The sequence below is a fragment of the Schistocerca piceifrons genome, chromosome 8 (genome assembly GCF_021461385.2).
Source record: "Schistocerca piceifrons isolate TAMUIC-IGC-003096 chromosome 8, iqSchPice1.1, whole genome shotgun sequence".
NCBI lineage: Eukaryota > Metazoa > Arthropoda > Insecta > Orthoptera > Acrididae > Schistocerca > Schistocerca piceifrons.
Genome location: NC_060145.1, coordinates 24,760,926 through 24,772,092, shown reverse-complemented (window position 1 = coordinate 24,772,092; position 11,167 = coordinate 24,760,926). Strand labels below are relative to the sequence as shown.

The following is an 11,167-nucleotide window of genomic DNA, read 5'->3' as shown; positions in this document are numbered from 1 at the left end:
CTAATGTGTCAACTGAACAGATGTTAGCTCGATATCCCTAAGGAAGACATCCCTCAACTTCGTCAATCAATGCCTAGCTGATTAACTGCTTGCATAGGGGCCGACGGTGCAGTGACACCTGATTGATTTGCCCAATTTGTGAAGCTCTTTATCTTGAATAAATCATCATTTTGTTCTGAAATTATAATCATTTGTTTGTATATATCCATTACATCTACCGATTTTCCGTTCCATTCGGAGAATTCCTTCTTAGTCCTTCTAATTTTTTCTCGAGTATAATTAACCTGCACAGTAGGTACTTGTACTTCATGTCCTCATCTCATCTTTCTTTTGTTGTTCTTGCCCTTTTCCTAACTTTATCCGTTCGGATTTTAATTGTGTGACAGCCGTAAAGCGAATTATGGCTTAGCCATTTCCGCGCCTTTCACGGCCGTGCACGGCGAAAAATCTCTTCGCGCAGTAACACTCTAGTCCAGCTCTTAAGTTCTGACAACTGCAGAATTACTTCGTCACCCATTCTTCTACGAGCTCGCCTGTCGGCTTCTATGACTGACAGACACGATCGGTTTTCTCTCCGACGCTCTGGCCATCGTGTGTGGACTTTGCACGTCCTGTCGGAGCAGAGCTGTATGCACATTCGCGTCTGACATGCTCCATTCTGTCTGTCGAAACATTTTCTGGCCACTTGTTAACTTCCTGAAGCATCCTTTATATACGTATTTTGCTTACTAGGTGCCACTGTTCTACTGAATCAAAACTGTCGAAATAATTTGCAAAATGGATGAAATTCTCTTCAGCCTGCTCTGGAGGCAACAAGCGTTTGGCGGACGGATTCTGATGCGGTCAGAGCTTAAGTAGCTTCGTAATAATCCAAGGCAAAGACAATCGATCCCGGAGGGTGCTTCCCGTGCCTCCCTTCAAACGATGGCAATTTCTCCCGCAGAAGGCCGCTGGTCAGGTTCTGGTGGCATCTTCAACTGCAAAACTATCTTTCACACCTTACACTACCTTTACCATGCAGCACTGGTAGTATATGACGGGACCGGATTATAGTTGCACTTTTGTGGATCATTTTACAGTGCAAGGACTTTCACATAAAATGCTTACCCTCTGTATCAGCTAAACAGATGTTCTAGAACCAAATATCACTATTGGCAGCGTGAAACGTTCATTAAAATGTGCACATGTCCTATTCTAGCTTCAGCATCTCCTTACCTCCTGACTAAGACATGACTATGAGATGAGTTAGAGATCTTTCGGACCAGGGTATCGTTCTTCGTCGGCCTATTTCACGCCGTGTTTTAGATTTATGTGACGATGCTGTGCTGAGTATAGTGATATGTTTTGACGATGCCATTACAGCCTTATCACATTAGGACATGGTGTAGAACAAATCTGAAGATGGTCATTACTGACTGAAACCGGTCATCATCAAAGGAATTTATATTGTGATCAAAGACTGGAATAAAAAACATTTGACAAGACTGGATCACTGTTCATATACACGACTATGTCGCAGCTGGTGAAACGGGATGTCTTATTTCTATTTGTATATTAACGTATAATACAGGCAGATTACAGCAAGTAGTTTAATCATGATTAGCATTAACATGAATGCCCAGGAATCAATAATACAGAGTTATTGTATTTGCAATGAGGCACAGCTGTTTGTATGACTAGGACCTTTATATTTAAATTCAAAATTTCTAAATTAACTACAAACCTTCAAATGAACTGTTGACTTATTTCTGTTGTTACATTGACATGATCTGGGATATTAGCAAGAGTAGTTTCTGTTTATTTTAGCTAAAGGTATATTTGTAAAAGTTATAGTGTTTGTAATGGACTAAAGCTGTTTGTATGATGGTACACACTATATTTAAAGACCAAGAATAAATGTTCAAGTGAACTGTTGACTTATTTTTGTTCTTACATTAAAGTGATCTGGAATATTGATAAAGGCAGCTTCTGTTTGTTCCAGCTATAAGAACTATGTATAAAAGTACTGATTTATGTTAACAGTAGAGGATTTTACCATTTGGAAATATAGTACAGGTTTTATTCTATGGTAGGATATTACATTGACACCAGTGTAGTTAGGATGTAAGGAGAGGGATTGGGGGGGGGGGGGGAGGAGGGAGTCGTTAGGTTGGCGGTGTAAGGTTGGTTGAGTGGTTACTTGTTTTGAACTAGTAGATCTTCACAGTTCTGAAGGAAAAATTTGTTTCTCAGTTCAATTTGGTCATTGAGTAGGTAGTCAGGTGCTGTATTTATGTAGATAAATATTTCTGTTTCTTCAAGAAGGTCAAGTATCGTGCCTTTGTTGGCAAAATGAAGTATTTGGAGATTTTGTTCTATGATGTTTGTAGAATGATGTGTTGGGCAAGATGTGGGGCAAAGCTGGATTTATTCAGGTTGTTAAGACAGAGTGCATGTACGTGTTCTTTAAATCTTGTTGTGAAGCTTCTGCCAGTTTGTCCAATGTAAAAGCTTGGACATGAGTTGCAAATGAGCTTGTATACAGTATATTTGTTACTGTTGTATAGTGGTTTTGGAGCTGTGTATGATTTTATTTTGTATTTTGTTGTTGGTGAAGAAGCTATTTTTATGTTGTATGTCTTGAAGAGGTTAGTAATTTGGTGAGAAATCTTCCCTAGGAAAGGCAGGTTTGTAAATGTGGTCTTCTTTTTTGTGGGTAATTGTTCAGCAGTTGGTTGATTTAATTTTGCTGTATGGATTAGTTTATGTATTATTGCAGGGTTGTACCCATTGCTGGAGGCGATTGATTTAATAATTTCTGTTTCTTTTTGTCTTTCACTTGTGTCCATTGGAATTTTAAGCATTGAATAAAACATAATTATTCAAAAAAGTGACTGGTAGCAGTTTTATATAACTTATTTACATTCAAGTAAAGTCATGGTTCTAAAATACCTGTAATGGATAATCATAATCGGTTTTATGTAAGTCTTTCTGTTTCTGTTACACACGTGAATTCCTGAGGAGCATAGAAACTGGTTTTACAAGTTGCATGAACACATGAAGAAGCAAAGAGCGAAATTATACCTTTATTGTAAATTTAAGGCTTCTCAGTTTTGATATAAATAAATTCGAATTCGGTTGGTAGATACATAATCTCCGTTTTTTCAGCTATCGATCTCACTGTTAATAGAAGTGTTCGAAATGGAGATTGGAAAAAGCGACACCGAACTGCGTGAGTGGTAAAAAGAGTACTACTGAAACGTCTTTCCTTGCAAGACTCTAATTTCTCTGGTCATTTCTCTCCTATTAAAGATGATGTCAATGAACTCATTTACCTTCCATTCTAACTCAGTGAGTTTCTGTCAATCTCTTCTAACTGTAAATACATTATCTCTTAGTTTCCCGACAGTTATCAGCCTCGCAGTTAATGGAAGTGCTGACGATGAGGAAGAAATTGTACCTTCTTCTCCTGCTCCCTTTGTCCATCTGCTCCTCATCCATCTCTCTATTCACCTGCTCCTCCCCTGTCTCTCCATCTATCTCTTCCTCCCTCCTTTCTCTGTAAATCTGCTCGTCGCCGCTCCCTCTCCTCCTACCATCTCTCCCCATCAATGTCTTCCTCCACCTCTTTCTGTTTACATCCCTCTCTTCCCTTTCTCTATCTGTCCCCTCTTTCTGTCCATACCCTTCTCTCCCGTTTCTTTATCAGTTTCCTCCTCTCCCTATCAGTGTCCATGTTCTCCTTTCCCTTCTCTGTATACCCCTCCACCCTCTTCCATCATCACCCCATAATTATCCCCACTCCAAGAGGAAGTTGGTGGTTCTTACCCCCATAATATTTCTTTCCAGATAGTAATGTGTCTACCAAATTTAGTTTAAATCGATCCAGGAGTTTAGGAGACGCTTTTCACCTGTGGCTTTGCCCGGGTACGCCCATGTCACATATATTTCACCTATATTTAACATATTTCCTGTGTGTATGACGCCATATCTCCCGAAGTATGACTCGTCCAGTGATATACACTGAAGTGCCAAAGAAACTGGTATAGACATGCGTATACAGAGATACGTAAACAAGCAGAATACGGCGGTGCGGTCGGCAACGCCTATATAAGTCATTAAGTGTCTGACGCAATTGTTAACTCAGTTACTGCCGCTACGATGGCAGGTTATCAAGATTTGATTGAGTCTGAACGTGGTGTTATGGTCGGAGCGAGCGATGGCACACGATGGCACACAGCATCTCCGAGGCAGCGATGAAATGGGGATTTTCCCGTAGGACCACGTCACGAGTGTAACGTGAATGTCAGGTTCAAATGGCTCCGAGAACTATGGGACTTAACAGATGAGGTCATCAGTCCCCTAAAACTTAGAACAAATTAAACCTAACTAACCTAAGGACATCACACACATCCATGCCCGAGGCACGATTCGAACCTGCGACCGTAGCGGTCGCGCGGTTCCAGACTGTAGCGCCTAGAACCGCACGGCCACCTAGGCAGGCTGAATTTCAGGAATCCGGTAAAGCATCAAATCTCCGACGTCGCTGCGGCCGGAGAAAGATCCTGCAAGAACGGGACCAACAACGCCTGAAGAGAATCGTTCAGCGTGACAGAACCTTCCGCAAATTGATGCAGATTTCAATGCTGGGACATCAACAAACGTCAGCGTGTGAACCATTCAACAATACATCATAGATATGGGCTTTCGGAGCCGATGGCCCCCCGTGTACCCTTGGTGACTGCACGACACAAAGCTTTATGCCCCTCCTGGGTCCGTCAACACCGACATTGGACTGTTGATGATTGGTTGGACAAGTCTCGTTTCAAATTGTATCGAGCGGATCGACGTGTACGGGTATGGTGACAACCTCATGAGCCCATGGACCCTGCATGTCAGCAGGGGACTATTCAAGCTGTTGGTGGCTACGCAATGGTGTGGGGCATGTGCAGTTGGAGTGATACAGGACCCTTGATACTCTAGATACGACGCTGACAGGTGACAGGTACGTAAGTATCCTGTCTGATCACCCCTGCATCCATTCATATCCATTGTCCATTCAAACAGAGTTTGTCAATTTCAGCAGGACAATGTGACACCCCACAGGTCCACATCAGTGATGAGTGGTCTTGGAATTTTAGCTCACACTTATGAAACTCCCTTCTTGTTGTTCTGGTGCTTCGCGAGTGCGACATTCGGTTCTGCAGTGATTTGCAGCTGTCGTCTTCTTATTTCTCGCCACAGTCTCCTTCAATGACCGTCTGTCATGATCACTGACACACACTTTCGTCCGCGTTGTGACTTTACGGCTAATGTTCCTCTGTATTACCTGTCTTTGGTATAAATCTGATACGGTGCCTCCGCACAAACTCTTCCACAACCTGGTTTGCGGAAGCATTTTCCCTACGTTCAAATTCACTGAGCTCCGACATAATGCACTGACAACTGCAGAGAAAACTGTTCAGAGCACGACTGACACAACCTATTGAAGACATTGCACAGATGCCGTTCGTGGTCAAATACAGAAGCACAACCAAACATCTGCATTTATTTGAACATGGACTTTTCGCGGTTTTTGCATATTTTTATCCAGCTCCTGTACCTACGGTAACAAGGTATATGTGAGTCCAAGAAAATTGCAACATGACACATTTCACCCCATATAGCATGAATTTCTTTGATGAGGTCTGTTACTGTCGCCATTTATTACCCATGGTAAGTAACTGAATAGTCCACGACGAAATGAACTGAGTCTGGCTTACATTAAATCATAATATTAATTCAACAACAAATCTGATGTTGTAGTAAGACTTAAAATACAATCACAGTTGCCATAAGGAGAAGGCATGGTAAGACTGGCGGGGGGGGGGGGGGGGGGGGGGGATCAGGAATACACCGTTTTAATTCATTTGCTGAATGGGTAACCACCAATTCTCTGCGATATGACGAGTTTTTTGTGCCACCTATAAAATTTAATTTTTGTGGAATGAAATAGCTCGAAACTGACCATCTAATCTATAACAAAAATCGCAATTTTAAGAGTCATGCTACCACCACCCTCCTCCATTACCACTGAAAAGATTTCAGCAGACACACATGTTTACAACACTGGTGTTGCTGTTAGTGTCTTAGTAAAATGTCTGGAGGGTTAGTGATTTTTACTCCCGATGACAATGGCAGAGATAGCCGTCCAAAGCTTGAGTATTGTATTCAAACTGAAGCGGTTTGAAAACCAAGAAGATTTTTCTCAATCTTAACAACAGCTACTATCTCCACTGATAATAAAAACTGTCTGTTCATACACTAAACATTTTCAGTATCATCTTTCAGTACCATCTTGTGTCTTCATTAATATACGTCTTGGTCTGTGTAGATGTCCTTATTGTGAGTGTTATGGTGGTGAATTTTATCTCTCTTGCTGCAAGTTATGGTTCAGTTTCGCATGTGACGCAGAGGAACAGTGGAAACACATTGGCTGAAAACACTCAAGAAGTCATTTTTTAAAAAAAAAAAAAAAATAAAGATGGGTTTGCAGTAAAACTAAACTCGGGCATCGGAAGACCGACCGACAGCCGTGTCATCCTTAGACTATAGGCATCGGTGGATGTGGATATGGAGGGGCATGTAGTCAGCACAGCACACTCCCGGCAGTTGCCACTTCTCAGTCAAGTAGCTCTTCAGTTGCCTCACAAGGGCTGAGTGCACCCCGATTGCCAACAGTGCTAGGCAGGCCCCGACCGTCACCCATCCAAGTGCTAGCCCAGCCCGACAGTGCTCAACTTCGGTGATCTGAAGGGGTCCGGAGTTACCACTGTGGCAAGGCCGCTGGCTCGTTTACAATGGGCCGTTGAAAAGATCTAATTATCCTCACTGCCTTTTTGTGTAGCAATAACATGTTCGTGCAACTGCAAAGTGCCCCAATGTCTGTAGCTCATAGCTGACATTCCAGTAATATAATACGTAAGTACTTCCCCCCATGAACCATGGGGCTAATGACCTCAGCAGTTGAGTCCCATAGTGCTCAGAGCCCATGAACCATGGACCTTGCCGTTGGTGGGGAGGCTTGCGTGCCTCAGCGATACAGATAGCCGTACCGTAGGTGCAACCACAACGGAGAGGTATCTGTTGAGAGGCCAGACAAACGTGTGGTTCCTGAAGAGGGGCAGCAGCCTTTTCAGTAGTTTCAAGGGCAACAGTCTCGATGATTGACTGATCTGGCCTTGTAACAATAACCAAAACGGCCTTGCTGTCCTGGTACTGCGAACGGCTGAAAGCAAGGGGAAACTACAGCCGTATTTTTTCCCGAGGGCATGCAGCTTTACTGTATGGTTAAATGATGATGGCGTCCTCTTGGGTAAAATATTCCGGAGGTAAAATAGTCCCCCATTCGGATCTCCGAATCTACTCAAGAGGATGTCGTTATCAGGAGAAAGAAAACTGGCGTTCTACGGATTGGAGCGTGGAATGTCAGATCCCTTAATCGGGCAGGTAGGTTAGAAAATTTAAAAAGGGAAATGGAGAGGTTAAAGTTAGATATAGTGGGAATTAGTGAAGTTCGGTGGCAGGAGGAACAAGACTACTGGTCAGGTGACTACAGGGTTATAAACACCAAATCAAATAGGGGTAATGCAGGAGTAGGTATAATAATGAATAGGAAAATAGGAATGTGGGTAAGCTACTACAAACAGCATAGTGAACGCATTATTGTGGCCAAGATAGATACGAAGCCCACACCTACTACAGTAGTACAAGTTTATATGCCAACTAGCTCTGCAGATGACGAAGAAATTGAAGAAATGTATGATGAAATAAAAGAATTTATTCAGATTGTGAAGGGAGACGAAAATTTAATAGTCACGGGTGACTGGAATTCGAGTGTAGGAAAAGGGAGAGAAGGAAACGTAGTAGGTGAATATGGATTGGGGCTAAGAAATGAAAGAGGAAGCCGCCTGGTAGAATTTTGCACAGAGCACAACATAATCATAGCTAACATTTGGTTTAAGAATCATGAAAGAAGGTTGTATACATGGAAAAACCCTGGAGATACTAAAAGGTATCAGATAGATTATGTAATGGTAAGACAGAGATTTAGGAACCAGGTTTTAAATTGTAAGACATTTCCAGGGGCAGATGTGGACTCTGACCACAATCTATTGGTTATGACCTGTAGATTAAAACTGAACAAACTGCAAAAAAGTGGGAATTTAAGGAGATGGGACCTGGATAAACTGAAAGAACCAGAGGTTGTACAGAGTTTCAGGGAGAGCATAAGGGAACAATTGACAGCAATGGGGGAAAGAAATACAGTAGAAGAAGAATGGGTAACTTTGAGGGATAAAGTAGCGAAGGCAGCAGAGGATCAAGTAGGTAAAAAGATGAGGGCTGGTAGAAATCCTTGGGTAACAGAAGAAATATTGAATTTAATTGATGAAAGGAGAAAATATAAAAATGCAGTAAATGAAGCAGGCAAAAAGGAATACAAACGTCTCAAAAATGAGATCGACAGGAAGTGCAAAATGGCTAAGCAGGGATGGCTAGAGGACAAATGTAAGGATGTAGAGGCCTATCTGACTAGGGGTAAGATAGATACTGCCTACAGGAAAATTAAAGAGACCTTAGGAGATAAGAGAAAGACTTGTATGAATATCAAGAGCTCTGATGGAAACCCAGTTCTAAGCAAAGAAGGGAAAGCAGAAAGTTGGATGGAGTATATAGAGGGTCTATGCAAGGGCGATGTACTTGAGGACAATATTATGGAAATGGAAGAGGATGTAGATGAAGATGAAATGGGAGATATGATACTGCGTGAAGAGTTTGACAGAGCACTGAAAGACCTGAGTCGAAACAAGGCCCCCGGAGTAGACAACATTCCATTGGAACTACTGACGGCCTTGGGAGAGCCAGTCCTGACAAAACGCTACCATCTGGTGAGCAAGATGTATGAAACATGCGAAATACCCTCAGACTTCAAGAAGAATATAACAATTCCAATCCCAAAGAAAGCAGGTGTTGACAGATGTGAAAATTACCGAACTATCAGTTTAATAAGTCACAGCTGCAAAATACTAACACGAATTCTTTACAGACGAATGGAAAAACTGGTAGAAGCCGACCTCAGCGGAGATCAGTTTGGATTCCGTAGAAATGTTGGAACATGTGAGGCAATACTGACCCTACAACTTATCATAGAAGCTAGATTAAGGAAGGGCAAATCTACGTTTCTAGCATTTGCAGACTTAGAGAAAGCTTTTGACAATGTTGACTGGAATACTCACTTTCAAATTCTGAAGGTGGCAGGGGTAAAATACAGGGAGCGAAAGGCTATTTACAATTTGTACAGAAACCAGATGGTAGTTATAAGAGTCGAGGGACACAAAAGGGAAGCAGTGGTTGCAAAGGGAGTGAGACAGGGTTGTAGCCTCTCCCCGATGTTATTCAATCTGTATATTGAGCAAGCAGTGAAAGAAACGAAAGAAAAATTCAGAGTAGGTATTAAAATCCATGGAGAAGAAATAAAAACTTTGAGGTTTGCCGATGATATCGTAATTCTGTCAGAGACAGCAAAGGACTTGGAAGAGCAGTTGAATGGAATGGATAGTGTCTTGAAAGGAGGATATAAGATGAACATCAACAAAAGCAAAATGAGGATAATGGAATGTAGTCGAATTAATTCGGGTGATGCTGAGGGAATTAGATTAGGAAATGAGACACTTAAAGTAGTAAAGGAGTTTTGCTATTTGGGGAGCAAAATAACTGATGATGGTCGAAGTAGGGAGGATATAAAATGTACACTGGCAATGGCAAGGAAAGCGTTTCTGAAGAAGAGAAATTTGTTAACATCGAGTATAGATTTAAGTGTCAGGAAGTCATTTCTGAAAGTATTTGTATGGAGTGTAGCCATGTATGGAAGTGAAACATGGACGATAAATAGTTTGGACAAGAAAGGAATAGAAGCTTTCGAAATGTGGTGCTACAGAAGAATGCTGAAGATTAGATGGGTAGATCACATAACTAATGAGGAAGTATTGAATAGGATTGGGGAGAAGAGAAGTTTGTGGCACAACTTGACCAGAAGAAGGGATCGGTTGGTAGGCCATGTTCTGAGGCATCAAGGGATCACCAATTTAGCATTGGAGGGCAGCGTAGAGGGTAAAAATCGTAGAGGGAGACCAAGAGATGAATACACTAAGCAGATTCAGAAGGATGTAGGTTGCAGTAGGCACTGGGAGATGAAAAAGCTTGCACAGGATAGAGTAGCATGGAGAGCTGCATCAAACCAGTCTCAGGACTGAAGACCACAACAACAACATGGCTCTAAGCACTATGGGACTTAACATCTGAGGTCATCAGTCCCCTAAACTACTTAAAACTAACTAACCTAAGGACGTCACACACATCCATGCCCGAGGCAGGATTCAACCTGCGACCGCAGCGGTCCCGCGGATCCAGACTGTAGCTCCTAGAACCGCTCGGCCACCGCGGTCGGCCGTAAGTACTGTACTCTTCAGTTATTAGCGAGCAAGTTGGCGCAGTGGGAAGGCACTGGGCTCCTATTTTAGGGATGACTAAAACTAAACTAAACTCCGCCCGAACAGGCCATGATGGTCCTACGGTACCGACCGGCCGCCGTGTCATCCTCAACCCACAGGCGTCACTGGATGGGGATATGGAGGGGCATCTGGTCAGCGCACCGCTCTCCCGGCCGTTTTGTCAGTTTACTCAATCAAGTAGCTCCTCAGTTTGCCTCACAAGGGCTGAGTGCACCACGCTTGCCAACAGCACTCGGCAGACCGGATGGTCACCCATCCAAGTGCTAGCCCAGCCCGACAGCGATTAACTTCGGTGATCTGACGGGAACCGGTGTTACCACTGTGGCAAGGTTGTTGGCTGTATTTTACGGATGACAGCAGGCCAAATATCCACGTTTAGATTTTCCCCAAGCCGCTTAAGGCATTTTCTGTATGACTCTACTGAATGAGCATGGCTGGTTTATCTGCGCTTGTACTCCGGCTCAAATGGCTTCGTCGTCGACGGGGAGGTGAAGCCTAACGTTCGTCCTTTCCTACTGTTATAAAAGATTTTAGTTTTCTGAGGAGACTGAGAAATCATGAAAGCTTGACGAACACATGAGTGGTGTGCACTTCCCAAGTTAATTTCCTGACGATGACGAAGACCATAAGTTTACAGT

At 42.8% G+C, this 11,167-nt stretch overlaps 1 pseudogene; it reads right to left on the bottom strand.

The window, feature by feature from the left end:
* Positions 1-10,749: 10,749 nt before the first annotated feature.
* Positions 10,750-10,867, bottom strand: LOC124712569 (annotated as a pseudogene).
* Positions 10,868-11,167: the final 300 nt, after the last annotated feature.